The 26,509-nt window shown below is 44.5% G+C and overlaps 1 protein-coding gene and 1 non-coding gene across 2 annotated transcripts in view; one reads left to right on the top strand and one right to left on the bottom strand.

The window, feature by feature from the left end:
* Window positions 1–26,509, top strand: part of SNX30 (sorting nexin family member 30) — a 244,521-nt gene that overhangs the window by 20,872 nt on the left and 197,140 nt on the right. The gene's annotated exons all lie outside the window — the stretch shown is intronic.
* On the bottom strand, window positions 3,002–3,103 carry LOC144820554 (U6 spliceosomal RNA). The gene has a single exon (XR_013607842.1). It is a non-coding gene; the product is annotated as a U6 spliceosomal RNA (small nuclear RNA).

Genomic DNA, 26,509 nt, shown 5'->3' with positions numbered 1-26,509 from the left:
AACAATTATGTGCACCAACATCAGTTCTCAACACTTACCCTCCAGTACTGTCACCCCCCTGACACCACCCCTAAGACTCGCACATGAGAAATAAAATGATAATAAAATGGGGTTTAAACCTGTTTTTATTATGGTTTATTCTTTGTTTTTGAGGGTGCTGGCAGGGGAGGCGACATTGGGAGCTGCCGCTGTGTCTTGTGATGTTAATCCAAAAGTTTGCCTCAGAGGATTAATTATAAAAGCTAAGTGGGATCAAGTTGGATGCCTCCAGTTGCAGCATGGCAGATGATGGAGTGTAAGGACAGTTTCCCCAAACAACTGAAGTGTATGGCCTTTATTCCTGAGGGTTGAGATCCAGTTACTGAGGTGAGCAGGATGGTGACTTGACTCTTTGTTAGAAAGGGGCTGCTCATTAAACTTTCTGAAGCACTGCCCCTTGACAGAGGGTAGTGGGAGGGGCGCAACTGCAGAGGCAGTTGGTTGGTTACCCTTCGGATAAGAACCAGACTTTAGTCATTCTTGATCACAGACAAATGCAGAAATGTACATCCTTTTGTGCATGCCCCAGAGCAGTCACCAACCCACTGCCAGGGTCCCTTTTGTCTGTTATAAATACAATTATGGCTTCAAATTGTAGGACAAAGAGGAACACATAAGGACAGATTTCAATACATAGTTAACCAAATGTTTAAAATGTGATATCTGTAAAATAGAAACATGCAATGGTACATCTGCCTGGTGCAAGGGTTACCAAACCAAATCATTATGTATTGTCCATAAACACTTATACCGAAATTGATTCCAATAGAAACCATTCATAAATGGTCAACTGATATTTTCACTAGGGGTCTAGACTTTTTAAATGAAACTAAAGAATGTGTATAAGCCAGTATTATCTTAAGGCTGACCACGCTCAGATGCATCCAAATGTTTTAGTGCTCCACAAATCAATAGACACGTTAATAAAATATCATTATGTTGAACGTGCTCCAAACGTTTTGTTTTTTAGAGCTGGCTAGAACTGATATTTTATAGACAAAGTGGCGTGCACCCTTGACAGCCGCATAGATTCTCGTGATTGGATTTTATCACATGCTCCTTTGTTTTACATTGTCGACTGGACTGGCTGTTTGTTGCCTCGTGATCTAATGCTGCACACAGCTGAGCCTTCTTACCCCAGAACCAAGGCTATGACATATCCAAGCATTACACAAACCGCTTTACTTTCCCATAACTAGTGGGCCAAGGCTTTCTAGACTCCTCATCACCATTTCCATGCACTCACATACCCTCATCCTGTTTGCACTCAACCAAATCTTAAGGAGCGGCTGTGAGTGCAGTCTCTATGTTGATGACAGCAAAAAGGCTGAATGTAAGGACTTTCTTGGGGTCCATTTCCAAGGAAATCTGGATGGTTTACATTAATAGTGGGCTACACGATGGAGGGTAGCTCCAATAGACCAGTCACGCTTGGTGTCCAAAAGTCAAACCATGATTAATGACCCTCCACATTATACTGTGAAATTTATAGAGCAAGCCCTAAGGACATCAAAAGAAAGTTTGGTCTGTAGGTGTCCTATGGAAGTCAACAGATTTTTAACACAGTCTGTAAAACGATGCGCATATTTTTGGACATTAAGCCGACGTGTGCTGTGACAGCAAAGTCACAGCTCGGGACGAAGTGCGGTCTGTGGAGTTACTATGGCTAAAGGATTGGAAGAAAGGGTGGGTTCAAAGGTGCCTACCTTATTTGGGTTAAGTGACAGAACGAGGTTGAACATAGAAATCTATGTTTTTACCTCACAGGCAAGATGGAATTGGCCAATCTACAACACAAAGCTCCTAAACTGCAAACATGTTAAAAAGATCGATAGAAAGCATAGGCAGTTCTTGTGCAATGACCATCTCCCTCCGATAGTTACTAAATAGACTGTGAAATTTCTGCATTGACTATACCCGCAACATGTTAAAAACTATATTTTACACCGAAATATTGCAGATGAAATACCAGTTTGCTGTGTGTTTAAAATGCACCTGCCAGTAGATCACAAAGCTTTTCCAGAAACTCTGTAGGGAAGTGATCGGAGTTTCACAACAGCGAATAACCCGATATGGTCAATCAGGACTACAGTCCTACACTGTTAATGTAGAAGGTACTACATTAGCTGATGCAGATGGAAACCATAATTGCTTCTACTCAGACCTTGTAGCCATTTCCAAAATACAAAATGGGATGAGATTCTCTCCCAGGTTTGGAGGGAGATTTGTAGCGGCACTTTTTATATTTCTGAAGTTTTATTTTATTTTTGTGATCTAAATCAAAGGGCTGCCGACTTTAGACCTAGGGAACCAGGCTCAAGTCCAAGCCGCTGCTCAACGTTCTGCTATTCTGAGGAAATCAGTTAATCTCCGAGTCTGAAAGAAAAAAATAATATATATATATATATATATATATATATATATATATATATATATATATATAATGTAATCTGGTGCTCATGTAAATCACTCCAATGCTTCTGGACCATGATCTTTCCATACAAACTGCAACAATATTTTCTTTCATTTCAACTGAAGTCAACTGGATAATAAACTCATTGCTCTTTCTGTTGGTGAATTCCTTTCCAAAGTGCTTGTGCATGTATGCCAAGCTTTGCAGACCAACAACCCAAAAACAATTGCCAAAACTGCTACTATTTGCTACACTAAATCCACAATGATATAAGAACTGACCATCAATATATCATAAAACTCATGAATTGCTTTTTATTTTATACTCTTATTTCATTTTTTAGAAGAGAACTTTATCAGTTTTATATATATATATATATATATATATATATATACATAATACATATCACAAAAGCCCACAAATTAACTGTACACAATACCACATAATACAACACAATCACATCAAACACTCCTCTTCAAACATACTTCATTCATACTCATACCCTATAGTACATCATATACAATAAACCAAAGGGAAAATTTCACATAAAAAAATATGGAACGCTTCACAAATTGGCGTGTCATCCTTGCGCAGGGGCCATGCTAATCTTCTCTGTATCGTTCCAATTTTGCAGACAGCATAGACAAGGCGCCCCGCCGGTTTCTGCCGAAAAGCTATCCTAATCAAGTCTTTTGGCTTCTCTTTTATGGCCTTTATCTGCGATTTCCCATCAATCTTTTCCCACGTGTTCAGGTTGTCTAGTACTCTGCTGCACAGCTTATCTTGGGTCTTCCAGCTCTGTCATGCCATCTTCATTCTCTCCAGTGTCCGCAAATCGATTAGTTTCAAGGCCCTCTGTATCCGTCTATCTTCTCTGCACCGAAGAGACCCACTTTATGTGCAGGACTGCCTTCTTCCTGGTCCAGCAGTGTTTTTCTGCTATAACGTTCTTCTCTCGCAACCACCTTGACGGATGCTAGCTAGATTGCTGTAACATTCTGTACCTGGGCTTCTGTGATTAGCTGCAGTGACAACTGCAATCTGTTGGAAATCACCTCAAAACATACATCACCTAACACTAGCAGACTTGCTGCTCCAAACATTGGCAAAACCAATAGATCTTGTCGTTTTGACCCGTTGGCTTTGCCAATACTTTTTGCTGATTATGTGCATGATCTCCAAAAATGTATGCTTTTTGGAGATGCTGTTCAACATGAAAAATAAAGAAAAAACGTGCATAAATGTGAATGTGTACATATCATGGAGATGCTGGCGGCTGCATCTTTTTGTATGCATGCATACACATGCATGATGACCTAAGCAGGCTGATGCATCACCATGCATGTGTGCTCAATTGAAGTGGAAAATAAAAAAATAAGTGAAAGCCTTTTTTGAAAACCGAGTGGCCTAGTAACAAATGGCAGCTGCTGGGCTTCTGAAAAAAATTGTCAGGAGGGATGGGAGTGGGTGGAAATGATGGAGCCAGTGGGGGAGGAAGTCGTGGGTTGACAGCAGAAGAGCTTGAGGTTATAGATGATTGGAACCTATTTTTAAAATAAAAAAATGCTTATGTGGGGTAGTGTGAGAGAACAATTGAGTGCAGAGAGAGTGGGTAATGGATGGGGGAAAGCACGCAAGAGGGAGAGAGCACGAAAACACATGCACTGTCCGAGTGATTAAAGAAACAAGTTCTCTGAATATGAGCACTGTAGGGAAATGAGGCATCAACTCAAAAGATAGAGGAAGGAATACCTTTAAAGAAACAAGCAAACAAAGGAGAGTTACGGGAAAATCAACCAGTGGTAAGTAGTGGGCTGGCTCTAAGCTCACTGTTACATTTGTTTTTTTGGTATGGTCCAAAAGAGGTTTTTTGACAATAGACAACAGAGAGCTGACTGTAGGGAAGTCCTAACAAGCATTGACATAACCAATAGGTCTCGCTTTTGGGATCTTATAAGTGTTTAGCCATGCAATAGTTGATGTTGTTGCACCAAGGATATTTTGCTGCACAACGGCGAACTGTGACCCTGATAAGTGTTAAAACAGTCCGTGGGGCAGGGGGATAAGCCCGGCGAGCTTTGAACCTGATGATAAGTGTTAGGACAGAGCGGGGGGCAGGGAGGTAAGCACTGCGAGCTTTGAACCTGATAAGTGTTATGACAGAGCGGGGGCAGGGGGGTAAGCACAGCGAGCTTTGAACCTGATGATAAGTGTTAGGACAGAGCGGGGGGCAGGGAGGTAAGCACTGCGAGCTTTGAACCTGATAAGTGTTATGACAGAGCGGGGGCAGGGGGGTAAGCACGGCGAACTTTGAACCTGATGATAAGTGTTAGGACAGAGTGGTGGGCAAGCACGGCGAGCTTTGAACATAAGTGTTATGACAGAGCGGGCGGCAGAAGGGGTAAGCAAGGCAAACTTTGAACCTCATGATAAGTGTTAGGACAGAGCGTGGGGCAGGGGGATAAGCACAGCGAGCTTTGAACCTGATGATAAGTGTTAGGACAGAGCGGGGGGCAGAGTGGGTAAGCACTACGTATTAAGGGTAAAGTGGCCGCCTCTATGACATACCTAAAGCTGCTGGTTGAAAAGCTTGCAATGGACCTAGCCTCCCTTCCCCTCCCCTCTGAAAAAGGGGAGAGAAGGAGAGAAGAGCTGCAAAGCGAAGCTGCTGGCAGACTCTGACCTTGAAGCCTAGAGGTGGGGGCCAGAAGAGCGAGCAGCCCAGAGTAGAAAGGGAGACCGGGACACTTGTTTTCAAGAAATGAAATGCACTGTTCATGCCCTATTGTCAAACTTCCATGGCATGAATAGTGGTGAGGCTTGCAAATAGGAGCAGTTTCCCTCCTCCCTGTCCAAAGGGAGGGGTCGAGAGGGGAAAGAGCAGGCTGGAGAAGACCGTGCTGGGTTGTTTTCAACTTTAGAGATCAGGAGAATGGAATGCTGAGGGAGGAGAGGACAGCCAGGGCCTGTGACCCATGACGAGAGAGGAAAGCCATATGGCGCCTCTGCTCGTAAGCGTGTGCCCGCGCACATGCACGCAAGCTCTAGGCCACAGTGGTAGCATTTTCTGAAGCCCTTACTAAAAGTCTCGCCAGAGCACAGCGCATGCGCTGCTTTAGGCACGACCTAAAAAGGATGCAGTTCAAGACACTCTATTAGGCTTTTGGAGTATATCACTTGCTTCACCCTACTAAACCTAACAAAACAATTTAAAATACAGGTCTATGTGCAAAACTGTAATGGTGCCCATCATGCCCTAATAATTCCAACTCTCTGACAAGTTAGAGAACTGACCACTGAGAAACCGTAATGTTCTTCCAATACTAGATGCGGTGTAACTGGATTTACCATAATGGGAAGAAAAACCAAATCTAGCGAGCAAACCAATGGGCGCCATTTTCCTCCGGTTTGCGTGTCTGGCATCACTAACCCCAAATGCCAGTAGAAAAATTACTTCATGGATTTCGTGTTCTCTTGCCTTTGCACCCCAAGGAAACACAGCTTCAAAAAAATGCATGCCAAACACAGACTTCAGATCTCTTGCCTGTTACAGCATTCTCAGAGTAGCAGAAAGTTACGGTAGTCCTCCTAGTTCTAATGGTTCCTCTGGCCTATTGCAGATGTGTCTAAACAGAGCTACCTAAAAAGACCAGGTGAAGAGTGAAACCACATTGTGTGTTAAATACTATGGAAACATCTCTTATCTCTAAGCACAAGACAACCACCAGTGGTTAGTAAAGACCTAAAAACCTTCCCTTCATTGCAGTTTGGCTGCTAGAAGTTCGGTGGTAATACGCTACCCTTTCCCTAGAGATCGTGGCCTTCCCCTCAACACGGTTACTCCTCGACTACTGAGGCATCCGAGTTATTTGACTTCAATAACCCAGCTAACTTTGAATTGGAACTAAGCCACAACTAGACATGGCACCAGTGGATCGAATGGATATTCCTTCTGAAACATTCTGTTCATGGTTTGGTGCTTGTAGCACACAAACGCAGTAACACATATGCTTCTGGGCTGTGTAATATCACAAATAACTTTTAATCAAAACAAATCTGCCCCTCTCCTCTAACTCCACCTCAGACGCAAAGAACACAGTCCTTTGTACTTAAGTCCTTAATTTGGCTCTCAATAACATTACACATCAGCACTACCTTGCCTCACCACGTTTAATTTTTGCATGCTGGGTTATTTCTTCAGGTTATTTGCCATGCCAGCAATCCCTATGCTGACTGTATGCAAACCAGAGCCTACTTTTAATCTGCCTGACCAGATATTGTGTCACAGAGTTGGTGCTGATCTTTTCACAGCCAGGGCTAGGCCTGAGCATGGTTTTTCATGGTGGCTCATTGGATCATGTGGGGGTGTAGAAGTGTGTAGGCTAGTTTTTACAAATTAGACAATAATGCCTAATTTAGACTAGGTTCAGTTAGCATGACTGAGGCCTAGTCAGCTTGCATTGACAGCTCTTCAACTTGCAGAATAATAGTGCATGTTTATTTTACGTGACAGACCTTTCTCTTTCTCTATATGCTTGTTTGTTTTTCCATTTCAGGCACATCATTCAAAAAAGCCTCGTTGTGGTGTCTCTAATGTAATATTTGTGATCACTCAAAGAAGTTATTTGCATGATGTTCCTCTATTCTGTAACTTTTCAAAGTTTCCGCTGATGCTCTTGAATGTCATTCATTAGCTGAAGCCAGCCATTGTATTTCTGTGTGATTGTCAGTTTGATTCCTTATACAATAATCTGACCACTGCAATAAATTAGTAAATTGGTGTCCCTCGAAGTGTCTTGTTTACCAGAATAATGATTGGTTTACATATTATAAACATTGCTATTTCAAACCTGCCTTTTCATAACGTACCGTGAAGTGTGTGTAGCTTCTGTACTATAAAATGTTATAAAGGCAGTGTTATTTTGGAATAGAGCTAGTTGTGTTGGCTTCCTAATTGAGCATACTCTACGTTAGTCTGTTTATTGATTATATGTTTAGTCTTTCCTGAGGTTTTGTTAAGAGTTAGCCTTCTTGCAAAATATTCCTTTGACTATTTTATTGATGCTAATTACTGATTAACTAATTACTTTCTGATTTCTGTAATGATTGTTTTTGAATAAATCTATGGCGTATAAACTTTGAATCCTTGACTTGCGCAGGTTTGTTCATTTGCTTAGGAGTAAGTCCTATGAAGAGACATAGTCCCAATCTTGGGCATTAACCCTCTTAATTAGTTATTTTTAGTGTTAACAATAGGAGAGTCCCATAGTCCTCAAAATTGCAAAATCTACCGAGAAGAATACATTTGAGAAAGTGTCAAATGTATTCTATTCTTAAATCTTCTCTGGGGTGTGGCGGGGTTCACATGTTTTGCCCAAACCTAGGTGGGGATTTCGTCTACTTTGATAGGGTAGACTTCTGTTAGAAAGAGAACAGCACATCCTTAGTGGCTCTTGTGTTTTGATTTACCTATCCTGACGAGAGCAGGATGTGGCTCTCCCAGGTGAGCAATGTACTAACTGCCTTCTTTTAGCTGTACTGTTAAAACTAATGTTCTTTTGGAATGGATGGACAACTGATCTAATGAGAATCTTCCAATAATGAAAGAGCTTTAACGTTCCTACAAAAACACAGAGGGCAAAATGGCCTCACAATCAACCATTGTTACTTGTAGAGTAAATTACATCTATTTCTTTTTCCATATTGCAGTGAAGGCGTAGTGGAGGTGGAAATGAATACAATTATATTAGTATTAAACTTTGAAAGGTAGTAGTCTTGGAGTTGAGGCAAAGTGCTTAAGCATTTACCGCACACTCTCCTTTCCACCCTCACATGGAGTTATCCCACATAACCGCAAAAGAAGTGAATAAGTAGTCCAGTAGCATGTTTTTTTATTTCCCTGTGATACAAGTTCCTTGTTCATTGTCCATGTACCATGACACTGTACCATAGTGGGCTGTAGACATGTCCTCTGTAAAGAGTGTAAGTGTGGCAGAACTTGAATTGATGTGATAGGCAGACTGCTGTAGTGCAGTAAGAGGTAACCCAGAGCAGTAGTTTAACCCATTGTATTTTTTAAACAAATCCTTAAAATGGGCTTATAGCCCATCCATTACTTACCATTCGTCTGCTTCAATGATCACTCTTCTTAACCGCCTTATAATTTGGCAGTGCATCCCAGGTGTCGGTTCCTGCGTCACTTCTGGTCTATGTGTGGTGCATGGATAAAGTACAAATTATTTTCTCTTAAATTATTGTGTGCACTGTGATGGAGGTATTATTTGTTCTTCTTTTATTTTTCTTTACATTTTTTAACACGCAAACTCCACCCAATCCGAAGGTACTGAAGGGCTTTACATGACCACAAGTTAAATTACATGAGATCACGTACATACGTTTTTTTTATTGTGTGGTTTTGGAGGCAGAGTTCAGGGAGCTAGGTCACATGCATGTTTTTTTTTACGTGAGAGTTTATCGGCAAAGTTCAGGGAGCTTTGTACTTGACAGCAATTGTGCAAGTACGACTCCTAATGTGTGCCTTTGTTCCTTTCTCCACTCTACTCTACTCCAATCTACTCCACCCCAATTTGTTTAATTGCAGTTAAAGAGAATATTATTCAACCAGGATAGACCAAGAACGTTGTTCAACTAACATGACAGGTCTCTGTTGTGTATTCCCACACCCTGGGTCTGAGTTGTATGTAGGGTGGTAGTGAGTCATCTTTAGTGGTAGATTGGAGTTCAAGCAGTAATGAATCCCAATCCTGTGATGCTGTGCGCTTTCGAAGACTACGGGCTTCTTCCCGTCTAAGTGCTTTACTCTCAGCCTATCATCATAACGGCACCTCGCAATGCCATTCATTAGGTGGGCCACTGGCTTTCCAGCAGCATATAATGGTGCCTTCCACCAGAATTCGTGCCCAAACGAGAAAAGTCATTGTCAGTTTATTGTTTTGAGGTGCATGAACTCTCATTTGGATTCTGCATACCCAGGTGAAGGATTTGTAAATGTGAACTATGGAGTTTCGTTGAGAGTTGCACAATCTCTGAGCTAGGCCAAAATGTAATTTTGACCTAAAAGTAAATGGTTGGGCTTGTTCTCTTGACACTCAGGCCACCCATTCAACCACCCAAGCATAAGCGAACGGGCCACAGGATGCTCTCACTGCCCCTTGTGGTTCTTCTCAATTTTCTTTGCCAGACACTTGAACTAAGGCCCACATCCTGCCATGGCAGTCGCAAAAGGAAAATCTCCCTCGTCTAGCAGGCAATGATTGATTGATAACCATCTGTGAAGCTCAAACAGCTACCTCAAAAGAAGTGTCTTGGTGTGTAGGGGGGCCTTAATATTTTTTTTTATGTGGTCCATCGACATTCCTCCGTAAACCCGTGATTGAGGACTTGTTCGGGACCAACAGTCCAGCTCCCTCTATATCTTTTCAGGCCAACCTGACACATTTTTGCAGTGCTAATTTCTTAAAGTACCAAATGGGTTGTCCCCAAACTAAGCAAAGGCTCTAAACTGAGTAAAGTTTACGTTTTTCTCCAAGTTCTGTTAACCTGTTTTTTCCCGTAGTAGAGAGCAAAGATTCCTATGGGAGTTAAAATGGAAAATGACACTTCTTTTTCTCGAAACCCCAACACCAATTACTCTTCCCACCTCAGGCGAATCTGCTCGCAGTCTGCCATGCCAAACTGAAATCGGATGTACTGGTCAAAGACCATTCACTTCCAGCAGTAGATGGAGTAGATATTAGGCCAGACCCATATGCCCAGCTTCTCGGAGTACTGCTAAATAGTGTACGCTTCAGTGATTGGGCGCAGGACGTGGGCTCAGGTTAGACAGTGGAGCAAACCCCTACTGCTCACGCAGAAGGCTTTGCCCTGAAGGTATTGAACGAAACAATGGATTATGAATTGTATCATAAAAACACATTTTGAAACAAAATCTTAGTTGATAGTAATTCTAGTTTTTTTTCTGTTCATCAAGCATTAATGGTATGTTTAAAACATTTTTTTTAAATTCTTGTACGCTAAAGTAAATATAACTCATGACTCCGCCATGCACAGTCTTGTCAATTATCTTATTTCAGATGTTGCAGTGACGTCATCAATGGTTTTATTGGAGATTTCATGAATTATGTAATATGTGTGGTAATTAACAGTACATGGTGAGGGTACTAGTTATATTTACTTTAGGGCACAAGTTATAGTTACTAGAGATAACGTCAGTGTATTATTATTATTTTTTAAGTTTAAAACGTCACATTGTCAGAGAAGTTTTCCCCTAACTATAGCCTTAACTTTTGTTTTTCTTTTCTGTGAATTGCTGAGTTTAAAACAAAAAAGTAAAATACGATATAATTACAATTCCTAGCTATAGCATCACTTTAAACTGTTTTATTTTAGTGAATGTCTAGGGTTTATTTAAGGTAAAGTAATATTATATTACCCTACTTAAGCCGCTGTGCTAGAGTTAGGGTTGGCCGCAGGGTCTGGCCCTTGTCAAAGAGTACTGCTCTGGCGGGAGCAAAACAAGGGTGCCAGCTCCTGCCAGCACCCAGCTGGGCCTGCAGAGGACCTTGGGGCTCACCCTGTCGCCCCCAATGACCGCCCCTCCCCAAATTGCGGTTGCCCATGTGGCACCGGGGCACCCACCTATAAAAATAAATAAATAATTAATGGCTTCTGCAAAGCTTCCCCTGCTGTTCTCAAGTAAAAAACACAGAGCTGTGGGTGACCCAGCATGGCCATGGGGCACCCACTTAATTAAAAATATGCCGGCTTCTTGACAGAATGACTGTGTAGCTGGTAAGGGCTGCAGGGGCCCTGGGGCTCACACTGTGGCCCCTAAATAGAAGATGTGGGTGTCGCAGGTGGGCACCGGGAAAACCACAAAAAAGGTTTCCAAAAATTAATAATAAAATAAGCCGCAGGAGCAAATCATTTATCATTCACTGCTCTGTGAAAGAGCGCCCCATAATGCCCTGCGAGATATATGTATTTATTATCCTTGGAGGTGTCCCTATAAGGGGCAGGGGCACCACTAAGTATTTGTTTAGTGGTGTGGCAGGGAGGCTCCAAGAAGTGTAGCAGCCCTCAGCAACATAAAAAAAACCTGTAAGTTACCATTTTATTTAAAACACTCCTAGCTGGAGCTTTTACTCTTCAACTGGAGAGCAAGGGTCTCTTGTGGTTGTTTTTTATGATTGCATTTTGTGAGCTGAAAAATGTTAAAAGAAAGACTCTAGACATTAAATATCTATCTATGTATCTGTCACTGAGTCTGTTTAAATATGTTTCAGTACACAAAATGCAATATTAAAAACTGTTAGTCTTACAGGTGTTTTTATTTTATTCAAAACTATGCCTTCTGTACCCCTGTGCTCCCCTCCCCCTCCCGCTCGCTCCCCCGAGCCGCCCTCCTTCCCGCCACTGCCCCCCGGTGTCTCCACCCCCCTCCTGCCCATTGGCCGCCCCGCTCCCGCCACCCAGCTGACCCGCCCTCCCGGCTCCTCACTTAAGGGGACTGGGCACAGAGGTGAGCAGCGACCGCTCGAACCTGTTCCAGGTGAGGTTGCCCCACCACCTCCGCTGCTCCTGCCCGCCGTGGCCAGGACCCTGCCCTGCTGAGTGCCGCGCACTGCCTTGCACACCCTCGTCTCGCCGCTGTCTGTCTGCTGCGGCGTGCCTGCTTCCCCCTGTGTCTTCTGTGCGCCTGCTGCGTGTACTATCCACTAGCCCCCCTGGTTAATTCTCCTGTTTGCCTCCACTCGCATCTTCTCCTTCCCCCCGTAGTGTAACTTGCCTCCACTTGTTTTTCTGTCTCCCCCCAGTTTCTACCTGTCCCCCCTCGCCTTCGCTCACTTGCCTCCCCCTTTTGCCTTCTGTACCCCTGTGCTGCCCTCCCCCTCCCGCTCGCTCCCTCGAGCCGCCCTCCTTCCCGCCACTGCCCCCCGGTGTCTCCACCCCCCTCCTGCCCATTGGCCGCCCCGCTCCCGCCACCCAGCTGACCCGCCCTCCCGGCTCCTCACTTATGACGCCCCCTGAGCGACCGCGCAGCGGACGCGCGCAGAGGGAGCACCGATTGAGCGCCGAAGGTGCGCCAAAGGTAAGCCCGTCTGCGCCCGTCCGCGCCTGGACCGCGCCCAGGGCCATGACCCCTGGTCCTCGCGGACCCCAGCCCTCCCGCCGGACGTACGCCGCCGCCACCCTCAGCGCACTCAACGCCGGCCGAACGCCTGGATGCTACCGAGCCATCCCGAGACGCACCCACGGACCCTTCATCTGCCATTCCTGCAAGTTCTCCTGCATACGGACCTGCACTGCACCAGCACCCACCAAACCGAAATCCAGCAGCAGCCACCTGAAGTGCATCCTGCTCAACACCCGCTCCGTCCACAGACACGCCGTCGAGCTCTGGAACCTGCTCGACACCACAGCCCCAGACGTCGCCTTCCTCACGGAAACCTGGATGAACGCCTCCTCAGCGCCTGACATCGCCATCGCCATCCCGGACGGCTACAAGATCATCCGGAGAGACCGCGTCAACCAGACAGGAGGAGGCATCGCCATCATTCACAGGAACACCATCCGCATCACGACCAACACCGACGACACCATCGCACCCGCCGAACACCTGAACTTCCAGATCCACGTCAACCCCAAGACCACCCTCAGAGGCACCCTCATCTACAGACCCCCGGGACCACGCACACAATTCAGCGAGAACATCGCCGACTTCATCAGCCCGCTCACCCTCCCCTCAGCCGACTACATCCTCCTCGGGGACCTCAACTTCCACCTGGAGAACAACGACGACCGCAACACCACCACCGTGCTGGAAAACCTCGCAAACCTGGGACTCAAGCAACTGGTGACCACCCCCACCCACCTCGCCGGACACACACTCGACGCCGTCTTCTCATCCAGCAAAGACATCGCCTTCAGCCACGCCACAGGACTCCACTGGACGGACCACAGCTGCGTCCACTTCACCTTCAGAAGAACGACGACCCACCACCACCAGCAACAGGTTGCCCGAAGAAGCTGGAACAAGATCACAGCCGACCAGCTCGCCGTTTCCCTGAGTCAGCACCCTCCCGCCAGCTCAGCGAACCCCAGCCAGGCCGCCGACAACCTCACGAAGTGGATCAGCAACTGCGCGGACGAACTCGCCCCTCTGAGGACCCCGCCCAGCAGACCCGGCAGCAAGAAAGCCCCATGGTTCACCGACGAACTCAAGAGCTCCAAGAAGAACTGCCGAGCCCTCGAGAAAGACTGGAGAAGGGAACCTACACCGGACAACATGACCACCCTCAAGCTTGCCACCCGGAAGCACCACCAACTGATCCGCGCCACCAAGAAAACTGCATTCAAGGACCGACTGGACAACAACGCACACAACTGCAAGGAACTCTTCAACATCGTGAAAGAGCTCTCCAACCCCAACACCGAAAACAACGACATCACCCCATCGCAAGACCTCTGCAACTCCCTCGCCTCCTACTTCCACAACAAGATCGCGGACATACACAACAGCTTCAGCAGTCAACCATCGCACACAGCGACCGCAGCAATGCCACCCACCACCACCACCCTCCGCGCCTGGACTCCGATCAGCACCGATGACACCGTCCGCATGATGAACTCCATCCACTCCGGATCTCCGACCGACCCCTGCCCTCACCACGTCTTCAACAAGGCCGACGCTGTCATCGCACCCCACCTGCGGGACATCATCAATACCTCCTTCGACACAGCCACCTTCCCGGAGAGCTGGAAGCACGCCGAACTCAGCGCTCTACTTAAGAAACCAACAGCGGACCCCACCGAACTCAAGAACTACCGCCCCATCTCGCTCCTCCCGTTTCCAGCCAAAGTCATCGAGAAGACCGTCAACAAACAGCTGGCCGCCTTCCTCGAGACGAATGGATCCCTCGACCCCTCACAGTCTGGCTTCCGAGCCAACCACAGCACCGAGACCGCCCTGATCGCTGCCACCGATGACATCCGAGCCCTGATGGACAACGGAGAAACAGCGGCCCTCATCCTCCTACACCTCTCCGCGGCATTCGACACTGTCTGCCACCGCACCCTAGTGCAGCGCCTCAGCAACGTCGGAATTCAGGAGAAGGCACTGGAATGGATCGTCTCCTTCCTCGACGGAAGAACACAGAGAGTCCGCCTACCACCGTACAAGTCAGAGGCCACCGAGGTCATCTGCGGCGTCCCTCAAGGATCCTCGCTGAGCCCCACCCTCTTCAACGTCTACATGAGCCCCCTCGCGCCCATCGCACGCCAACACAACCTGAACATCATCTCCTACGCCGATGACACCCAGCTGATCCTCTCACTGACCAACGACCCCGCCGCTTCCAGAGCCAACCTTCACGAAGGGATGAAAGATGTAGCCGAATGGATGACGACCAGCCGCCTGAAACTGAACTCAGACAAGACGGAAGTCCTCATCCTGGGCTCCTCGCCCTCCGCCTGGGACGACTCCTGGTGGCCCCCCGCCCTGGGCACCGCACCCACACCGACAGACCATGCACGCAACCTGGGCTTCATCCTGGACTCCTCCCTCTCCATGACCAGACAAGTCAACGCCGTCTCCTCGTCATGCTTCAACATCCTGCGCATGCTACGAAAGATCTTCCGGTGGATCCCCACCGAGACCAGGAAGACGGTCACCCAGGCCCTCGTCACCAGCCGACTGGACTACGGCAACGCCCTCTACGCCGGAACCACCGCCAAGCTCCAGAAGAGACTCCAGAGGATCCAGAACGCCTCAGCCAGACTCATCCTCGACATCCCCCGACGCAGCCACATCTCCGGACATCTGAGAGACCTGCACTGGCTCCCCGTCAACAAGAGAATCACCTTCCGTCTCCTCACCCACGCACACAAAGCCCTACACGACCAAGGACCGAACTACCTCAACAACCGCATCAACTTCTACGCTCCCAAACGCCACCTCCGATCAGCCAGTCACGCCCTCGCCGCCGTCCCCCGCATCCGAAGATCGACGACAGGAGGAAGGTCCTTCTCCCACCTGGCCGCCAAGACCTGGAACTCCCTCCCGACCGACCTGCGCCTGACCCAAGACCACCTCTCCTTCAGGAAGAAGCTCAAGACCTGGTTGTTCGAGCAGTAGCAGCACCCCCCCCCCCCCCCCAAGCGCCTTGAGACCCTCCGGGTAAGTAGTGCGCTATATAAATGTCCATGATTGATTGATTGATATATTAAGCCTTTTTTTATTAACCACTATTATTAAACATTGCATGAATTACTGAAATATTAATTTGATTAAACAATATTGATGATTTATGGAGGAAGGTGATAGATTTTTATATTTTGGAATTGACTCTTTGATAAGGTGAGTAAGTTTGCTTGAGTGCCGCCAGGACCTGCAACACCAACCGCACCCTCTGCATGCCTTCGGCCGTGCTAAGCGCTGGGCTGCTTGTCTGCGATTTGTTGAATGTTTAGAATGCATGAGCTGGCCACAGGCAGGCTCTACCTCCGTCCTACTGGCCACAGGCAGGCTCTACCTCCGTCCTACTGCACAGTGTGCACGCCGAAGGCCGTGTGCCATTGACTGCCTGCAGGGATAGGATGCAGGGATAATCCACAAGCCACTCCCTGTGTCCATCCCCACGTATCACAGGGCTGAAGGCAGATCGTGGCAGGGGTTGGATGCCGGGCCTGACCACAGTCCCAGCCCTGTGGCCAATCTAATGCCACGCAAGGCAGAATGCAGAGCGCAGCAGAGGGTTGTGTGCAGGGCCTTGCCAAAGGCCAAGCCCTGTAGGTAGCCCCATGCTGGGCACGGCCGAAGGCTATTGGGTACTGTTCTCATTCCCTGATCTACATCTCCTGCCTGTTTTGCTGCCACCATACCCATCTTGGGTGAGGATAACGTTCATTTGAAGATGTCCGCCCCACCCAGTGCTCACGTACTCTTCATCATGTCAGAGTGAAATGCTTTGAGTTTGGAATGATCTGTCTTTTGATCGTTATCTCATACAACTGCGACGGTAGTCTGTGTTCTACATTGTGTGGTTCTCCTTAGTCTTCACTCTGCCAGCACTCTTGGTCACCCACAGTCCACAGTATACATGCCTAGCTAGTATGAATGAACAGGGTGGTCTTTCTTCTTCGCTTCTGACTGTTTGTTGTAAGGGTCTTCTCAGCCCACTTCGTGATCATCAACTAGGAAGGAACGCATCACAACCCAACCCAACTCTGCAGAAAAAGCAAGCAATAATAACACTGTGGTATTTCAGCCATTTTAAACCTGGACGGCTTAGCCTTCCACCCATTTAGAATTGTTATTAAATATGATAGCTCTTGTATTCGTAAATCTCATTATACGGGTCAGAAAATTAAAAAATATTTTTTTACATCATTCAAAAACATTTAGTGTAAATCAAATTTTGGTGATTAATTGTGTTTATCTTACAAACCAGTAGTCGAAACACTTTATTGTATCATGATAAACTAGTAAAGTTTCATTATTTTATCAATTCATTGTGGTTAAGCAATTGATAGATCTGTCGTCATTGGGGAGTCTCTTAAGAGTTTTATTAGTAATATATTTGTGTGCCAGTCTGCCAGACCTTGATAGTGTTTAGGTCCACAGGATTGCCCAGCTATGCCCTTCTGTCTGTCAAAGTAGATGACCTGGGTCTTTGAAGGAGCATTAAAGAAGACCACAGTGGAAGAGCATAAGATTCTGATTTTTTTTTGCCTCACTGCAGATTTGCTGCTCTTGCCTCATAATCCACCACATGTGGCAAACTTTGCCTGAGGAAATTGTCTAAAACACACTATCTCACCAGCCATCCCTTTCACTTCTAAGTCTGTGCGCTTTTCTTCATGGCTATACTCTCTTTTACCAACGTATGGTGTCCACCAGCAGGGAGTATACTGTTGACGACTGATTGTCAGTTACTGTCTAGTACTTGCCTCATTCTTCTTCTCCCATGCTTGTGATCCAAGATACTAAGTACACCACGAGGCGGTTGGTAATGCTTTACAAAACCCCAAATAGAAGACAAGACATGGTTTTAGGTCAATGGATCTAAAGTTATCAAAACCTCTGCTCACAGATTCCAACATTGCTTTAGAAGCTTTGCAAAACAGAGCAAGTTACCTTTTTATCTGTTGATTGTAGTGAGGCGTTTAAGAAGGTGACCATTTTGACCAACAGGTTAACTTCTCCAAATACTTGGGTAAGGGAAAGGCTTTTGTCTGCAGAGGGAAAATCAAATGTGGTGGAAAGAATGACTCCTTGTTTGTCATGGAAATCTAATGTTTCGCTATTCTTGCAAATTCATGTTTACATAACTGACCCTGGTTTCCAATAAGCAGTTATTTCAAGAGCCTGTTCATTTTATAGGATCCTCTAACATGTTGCATCACTTTTCAAAGTCTGATGTCTTGCATTCTGGAATGCGTCCCAGTGAGACAAATCATTAACAAATAGTTCTATTGGGCTGTTTGCTCATGGGAAGAGGAACTTTCAGAGACTACATAGTTGTTTAACCTATTTATTACAAGGAATTTGCATGCTTAGTATTTTTCTCTCCTAAGTTCAATATTGTACATGTTGGGGTAGGGGTTGATTCAATTACTAGATTATGTATGGAGGTATGCTTGATGCGGCCTGGCTTGGCAGTGAGTACAGCACAATAAACTAAAGGAACGAAATCTACATTGAGTACCTGACTCAACCCCACTGGAAATGAGGACACACGTTTAAGAGGTTTGCAACCCTTAATGGCTGGGGACGTATTTGCAGGCAATATGTGCTCAATTTTATGTTTTGCTTCATACTATTGTGTAGAACAGGGGTGTCCAACGTAGGTACAGGAAGACTGGGGGATAGCCACATAAGATGGGTTTCGCATCTCTTCTTTGACATTCCAGTGAGCACTTGTCGTCTTCCAAGGACAGAACTCCTCAAACTTTAACCAACTACGGAGTGTTCTTTTCAACCCAAGATAACTTCTGCCATGATGGTTTGGTAGGATTGACACAAAAAAGACACTCCAGCTAAAACTGGTACAGTTGCTTCTGCAGTTTAAGAAGGAACTTTATAAACTATCCTTGGCAGTGTTTAATTTGTGATTGCGAATGCTGGGCACATGACTTTCCTTTCCTCGTCAAACTTTGACCCAGTTCAAGTGAGTAAAGCTGAACATGACGATTAAAGGTGGAATGCGACAGGATCAAGAATAGACTGATTTGGGATTTATTGTAGTACCGCAATCTCTTGGTGTCACCAGCTTACCTTCTCTCTTCCATTTCTCCTGTTCTCCTCTCTTGCCACCCCTGTTTAATTCTCTTATTGGCTTTGCTGGCTTCCTGCTGTGTCTCATGCTATCTCAGCTTGTGTCCTCTTATCCTGTCTTGTGCTCATTCCTTCTCACCCTATTTTCTTGTGTCCTGCAGTGGAATTCTAGGGTTCTCTGTTGGACTTCTGGCCTGGTAGTTGCAGTGCTGAGGGACACGTAAAATAGTCCGTTTTTCACTCGCCTCCCTGTCTTGTGATCGTGTTCAGTTGTCTCTGCATGAAGCAGCACCGGGATCCCAAGAAAATATAAGTGCTCCTGCGCCTTCATTTTTCCTAAATACGAAATAGCAATCCTTGGAATGCCCACCTACGTTGTTGCTTGAGGGGTAGTAGCAGGCTGACTGGTTCTCTCTAGTTAACAAGATCATTATGTGCCTGTCGATCGTGTATTTTGAAGTGTCTATCTGCTACCACGGCATTCAGTAATCAGTAGCTTCTTAAAAGTGGGTCCTAACGCTTTTGGCTAATTTGAAGAGATTATTTTGCCTACCTTGGTGGCCACAGCATTGGAATAGAGCACTCTTGCGATTTAAAAAAAAATAAGTTAGCATTTTTTTTTAAATTCACTTTATTTAAAAATGTATCCTAGAAGATATCGGCACCAAATTGAGTGTTTGGCAGGAGACGTGGTTAAACCAAAGTCACATACTTCATAGCATCTTTGTTTCAAAAGTATGAGAAGGTATCATTTGAAAAAAAAGTATTCCCTTCCACGTGTGATCTTGGTGACAGCTTTACTGTGCTTTAAGGGTTCAGCGAAGCTCTCTGAATTCCTGTCAAATTATATTTTTTTCCTGAACACATGCGTCAGCACTTTCTTGCCAAGTAGATAGTGCTAATTTTGGGCGATGGTTTATCTCCATATTAGCTCAGTATGAGCTCTGCCCAGTAGTAATTTTAATATGTCGTCTTTTCATGATTGATTAAACATTAAGAAGTCCAATAAGGTCATGCTTATTACAAATGCAGGTGTTCCAGGTAGCTAAATTCCGGTCTCCACATAACTTAAGAGAAATGTTAAAATGCATTTCAAGGGCCATGTAACTTTTTCAGAATTGGGCGTAGATACTTGCGATGCTCGTATTGTCTCCAGTGTCCCATACCCTCTTGTTTAATACCCCTGATAAGTTAATGTAAAGAAGATTGGTGACCAGACAAATTCTATTTGCACCCCAAGTTGGCTACCATGTTTTAGGCTTAAAACTGAATACAATTAAATTGCTATGATAACTCAGACATGAATGCTGGTCTCCCCTCCTAAATCAAAACAAAATGTGCAAATGTTCCTAACGGATAAATCCAAGATTTACTCTGAGGTCCTTCTGTTTGTTTCAACTCAAATGCTGTGCTTCCAGTCCGAGTATCACCCCAGGCTCAAATAAACTCAGGCCCACGCCATCCTATTTTTGGCGTTTGGCAAGTTATTGCATAAATATGACGGTTAATTTCCATGCCATGTAGGTCAAATTCAACCGGACTTTATTTTTAAATATTGAATCGTGATCTGTTAGGATCATGTCTTTCATTGCAAATAGACAGTATTAGTACCATTTGCGTGTCAAGATGGTGCCTACGGTTTATATCGTGTTTTGGTCTCCTTGGTGTGGCACAGTTGCTACTCTTTGAGAATTATAAAGCCAAGACGCTTTTTTGTCTCCAGTAAAAAAAAATGTTTGAAAAAGAAATGGAAAAGAAAAAAAAAACTGACGGTAGATGATGTGACCGTTTTGCCCTTCACATGTTGAGTGATGAAAATATAATTGCTTTAGCCTCATTCTTTTAAATACAAGATGCGATAGTGATCTCTGCATTGTCATGCAGCATGCATAAGTAGGCTGTCAATATTCAAGTGCAGCCTGTTTGTCGTGGGTAGTTCCTCCCATTGGTATTCCCACCTTTATTTGTACACCGTGTTGGGCAATTAAAGCCTACACCCTAAATTAGCTAAGGTCGGAGACTTCCTCGAAAGAATGACGTAGGGTGGTGGGTTCGCGAAAAGGTATGACTTAACTGACCAGTGAACTGCCCCCATCCCGAGGCTTTATTTTGTTTAAAATGTAGCTCCATTTTCGAGCGTGCCAGGTCAGGTGCCTTAGTTAACAGTTAAATCTGGCGTGGTCCTTTTGTCTCACTGTTTAATTTTTTTTGTGTCTCTCCTGGTTTTGCTATGGATTATAAAACCATTTGGTAGTACTAGTGCCTGCAATGTTGTGACCCTGTCCCCGCAGTAGTATTTTCTGTCTGTGCTTACTGACCTGTACCTTTGGTGTTCTTCAGACATGGCACATGTACTGTTTTTGGGCACCTTCCACCCTTCAGATTGAGCCTGTCTGCCGTTCTCTTGTGATTGCTTTTCTGCCATGTTTAATAAAGACTAAAACGAAAGGCGTGATGACGTATCTGTGATGTTAGCAGCGTGGCTATCACTTCATCACTTCACCACCCTGTGTTGACGCTGCGAGGAGCCTTTACATTGTGTTCAATCCAAGCAGCCTTTCTGGACCCCTGGCACGTGTGAATGCTGGTGCGATAGTGGCGAGTGTTTCTATATGTATTATCACATTCGGCCCGGGGGTCGTGGTGATAGGTTAAAATGTGGACTTATTTTTTTTTTTTTGCTCAGTAAATTAGGGCACGTTTGTACAAATTTTATTTTACTCGATTTTCACAAGAGGCTCTAAGGGAGTATGTTGTTGCGGATGAGTCTTGTTCTGTATTGTGGTCTCCCTGGAGCCTCTAAGTGCTCGGCCCAACTCTTCACCTCCATGGGACCCAACCTTGGCGCCTCTGTCTCGGTAAGTGCTGAGAAGGAGCCTGGCGTGTGTGTTACCGACAGCTCGTAAATTTGTGAGATCTAGGTCCAGAGATTTGGACATGATGTGCATCGCACCCAGAGACTAAAATTCGGGGAGTTCTTCAAAAGCTAGGGTGTTAAGGCATGTCGGGCGGAATAAAAACAGAACTAGCAATGTAAGAGTTCAAATTTCTCCTACAGGGTTGTGAATGATTATACATAGTTATGTATGATAGCATTTCCCAGTCTAGAAATGTCGTGGGTCTAAGCCCCAGAGCCTCTCACATGAAGCAGGAGTGTTCCTTTTCAGAGCGGGATTCTCCTGTTAAATTCTTCGCCTAGCGCCCATCAGTTACAGGAAGTCCTTAGGCACTCAATATGGTCCTTGAAGCCGGTAGAGTGCCTGCAGGTAAACCTGCCCCATAGACCTAGTTAACAGCTTGTTGCCGACCTACGGCGCACAGTTCATTGCTGTATTCCGGATTTGCACCTGCATGTAAAATCCAGTTATTGATGACCACCAGTCGAGAAGCATGGTAGTATGCCTCACAATCTGCTGTAGCCCGTTCAAGGTTAGTTTACTACTTTTGGATATTTTCTTTTTTGTGTACTACTTTTGGATATTGCCACTGTGACCAGTCTTTTGTTCAAGAGGGAAGGCTTGACCATTGACGTTAGACCTGTGAAACATTGAGACTGGAGCTTGTGGCATAAATAATCCCACCCCACCCGATCGAATGCTTTTTCAGCGTCAAGCATTATCATTGCTAAGGGAGTGGACTCTACTTCTGCTATGTCAAAAGCTGTTATTGCCGTGTTTACGTGAGCTGATGTGTCCCTCCCCGTCACAAATCCGTGTTGTTGTGAACTTACTATTTTAGGCAATAGCGGTGCTAATCTTCTTGCTAGGCATTTTGCGAATATTTTAGCATCGGCGTTAATTAAAGATATAGGTCTGTATGAGCCCATCTCCTCTTTGGGTTTACCTTTTTTGTGAAAAAAAATAATTTTCGCCTTATTCCAAGAGCGCGGAGCGGACCCTGTTCTACTTATATAATTGATTACTTCTAAAAGGAGGGGTGTTAGCTCTTCCATACATGATTGATACAATTCCAGAGGGATAGTGTCTTCCCCAGTAGCTTTGCCTAATGGTAATGATTTTACAGCTTCTCTTAGTTCTTCTCTAGTTATTTCTGAAGCCAGGTTTTCTGCTTCACAAGTTGTTATTTTTTTCGTTAAGTTCTCTTTTAAGTAGTTATCGATTGTTTCGCCATTGGGAGTGTATGGGGTTCGGCGGAAATTTTCTAAACGGGATCCAGGCACTTTATGATAACCCATCCGCATATATTAGTTATTGCGGTCTCACGTCAAATTACTTTACAATCCGGAGAGGCACACGCCAAGGGTGCCCCTTATCTCCCTTATTATTTGCCTTATCATTAGAACCGTTTTTAAAGGCATTGGATAATCAACCAGAAATAATACCCTTCAAAACTAATAGGCAGAGCTTAAAATTAACTGCTTACGCGGATGATATAGCCATCTATTCTACTGAGATTATTGATCCTCTGAAAGCAATCAATCAATCTAGAAGCATCCAAATTCGGCAATGTATCTGGCTACAAATTAAACACTCATAAAACTCAAGTAGTAGCTAACTTTGTTCCCCCTCAAATAATGCCTGAAGTTTGTAAGACCGCGACATATTTAGGAGTACAAATTACCTCAAATATCAGAGAGATAAATAAGATCAATTATAACAAACTAATGAAAACCACCACCTCGAATCTAAAAAAATGGCACCGACTTCCACTGAATTTAATCGGCAGAATAAATCTAATAAAAATGAAAATCATACCCAAATATTTATATCTATTTAGATCAATCCCTTTGGCACAAGATAGGCTCTTTTTCAAACAATTAGACAGCGCTTTCTGTAACTTTATCTGGGGTTATAAGAGAGCTAGGAGATCGCTAAAGATGTTAAAAAATCAAATAGGATCAGGCGGTCTCAATTTTCCTGATCTAAAACATTACTTTTGGGCCTCATTTATAAGGCGTATTAGATCCTTATTAGACCCAGAGAATTTGCTTTTTTACCATTATTTACTTTTAAAAGAAAATTCCAAACAGTTTTTACTTCGCATTACAGACCCGAATTTCTACAAAAGGGTAAAATTTAAGACTGCACGGGATCTAGTAAGGATTTGGAAAGATATACTAACCCACTGTAAAAGTAACATATTTCACACCCAACTAATTTTATGGGATAATCCTGGACTACCTAACATATTTAGTGATGGGGACGCCAGAAGATGGCAATCGAAAGGAATCAAGGTATTAGGGGACTTATATACATCCCAAGGCATAATGGATTTTCGCACCTTAAAACAAATATATGGACTACTCGACACATATGAGTTTAAATATAGGCAAATATATGATTTTCTAGTGCGGAAGAACGGAATCAAAGTCTTATCGAGTGGGGGTATCTGGGATATCCTAAACTCAAAAAAGGAGAAATCAATAATTAGCTTAGCATATAAGATATTGACAGATTTAAGAACGAATGATAGCGAAATAATAGCTAATAAATGGAAGGTAAAACTGGGAATCAATATAACAGGAAAACAAATAACCAACTCGTACACTAACATCCATCACAATGTAAGATCCTCTAGCCTACGCCTACAACAATACAGAACCATATATATGCTATACTATACGCCAGAAAAGATCTCTAAATGGGCTTCAAATAACAATCTGGGAGAAAAAACCAAGTGTCCAAAATGTGACCAATATGCAGCAGACCTAATACATATGTTGTTTACATGTCCAAAACTTGGGGAGTTCTGGGAAGAAGTGGGAAAAATCTTAGCTATAAAAAATGTTACCAGCACACCAATTACAGCTCCTATGGTAATATTAGGTATTTACACTACAACTCAACCACATTCCGTGCTATTATCTATTTTATTATCTTGTGCTAAATTGACTTTAGCTAGAGCTTGGGTCAGTCCTAACCCACCTAACGCTTTGGAATGGTGGTATTTGGTTAACGAAATCAACATCATGGAACGCACGTTGGCAGAACTTAGAGGTGTCAGATCGCTGCAGAAATATGAGAAAATATGGGGGAAACTAGAATTGAACTGAATTGACATTAAGTTTTGATTTATGTACAGTAATGTTATTTTATAAAATAAGAGTAGATCATGTATGTATATGACGAACTAGTTTAATTTGATTTGAAGTTATATCTGAATGTACTTGTAACTTTATACCAGGTGAAAATAATAAAAAATATTTTTAAAAAAAAGAGACTGGAGCTTGTAGGGTAAATCATCCTTAATATATGCCACCTTGGGTAGCGCTACCATTTTCACCAGTGTGACTCTCCAAATGGAGGACAATGGCAATGCTTTCCAATGCAAGATGTCTCTCTTCATAGTGTCTAGCAACAGGGTTACATTTCGTGCCCAACAATGCTGTACACTGTCCACTATGAATATCCCAAGTCACTGTTTGTCCCAGTTAATTGTAAACTCGAGGTATTCCACAAACATCCTCTACTCCCTTTATATGACATATACCAGATTTGGCCAAGTTGACTCGTAGCATTGCATCTGGGTCCAGCTGCCTGGCTGGCAAGCAAGTCACTGGCATACAAGATTAACTCTTCAGACCTAGTGCCCCGCAGAACAGGATGATATTTTAAAGCAGTCCACATAATGGCATTTAAAGCCATAATCAATTTTACGCTTTGCTAGAACCCTTTATTATTTCCCGTGTGTAAGCTCCTGTGGTTTGCTAAAATCAGCTCCAGCTTAAGAACGAGTGAAGACGGGATCAGGGATTGCCTTAAGCCTTTTAAAAGATTACAATAAACTGGCAGAAATTTAAAATGTGATGGCTTCTATGGACCCCTGGGGACATATGGACTGCTTAGGTCGTGTATACTCATTATTCACTGACACGTGCTACTGTCCAGCTTTATCGTCGATTATTTGGCACTATTGTTTCTCCCTCGCCCTCTCCATGTTGTTTCTCCCTCGCCCTCTCCATGTTGTTTCTCCCTCGCCCTCTCCATGTTGTTTCTCCCCCGCCCTCTCCATGTTGTTTCTCCCCCGCCCTCTCCATGTTGTTTCTCCCCTGCCCTCTCCATGTTGTTTCTCCCTCGCCCTCTCCATGTTGTTTCTCCCTCGCCCTCTCCATGTTGCTCTTTCTCCTGTTTGCTCCTCTCCACCGCTCCACATTGCTATCTCCTACTTTCCTCCACCCGCGCCCTCTGTGTTGCAACCCACCAACCCTTATTTTGCTTTCAGTACCCTGCTGCCTCCACCCCCATCATCCGAGTGCTGCTTCCGACCTCTTGTGTTGCTTCCTCTGCCCCACTTCCTTGCCCCTGTGTTGCCTCCCAACCCTCACTTACATTTTTTAAATAAAAAGCTGTTGTATGTTTTATGTTCTTTTAAGTGGCCAATTTGCTAAAAAGCAGCTGCGTCAAAGACTTAAAAAAAATCTTTAGCATGGCTAAAAACCTATGGCAAAGACAATATGTCCCATTGGCGAGACCTATTGGCTACGCCAAAGCTTGTTTTCATTGATCTTGTGTTGCAGCAGGTTATTTCAGACTCTTAGTAGGCTCATAGTCTGTTTGTGAAAAGTCAGTGGAATGAATATGTGCATGAATGCCTCCCTTGCCATACTCGTTTGTAATTTCTTTTAATCCTTCCTGTTTCTTGAAATGTTCCAAAAGGAACCCAAATCACAGGTCGAATCTAAGCCATAGTGAACGGCGGAGTCGATTTTTTAAAATAAAATATCAACTTGTCCAAGGGAAGGAAGGTTATGTTTCAAAAACCTACTTGTCCTGCAAAAAGGAATCCCCTTGTCACTTTTG

This window comes from Lissotriton helveticus, chromosome 2_1 (assembly GCF_964261635.1).
Source record: "Lissotriton helveticus chromosome 2_1, aLisHel1.1, whole genome shotgun sequence".
Lineage (NCBI taxonomy): Eukaryota > Metazoa > Chordata > Amphibia > Caudata > Salamandridae > Lissotriton > Lissotriton helveticus.
The sequence above is the reverse complement of the archived record's forward strand: the minus strand, read 5'-3'. Positions and strand labels throughout refer to the sequence as shown.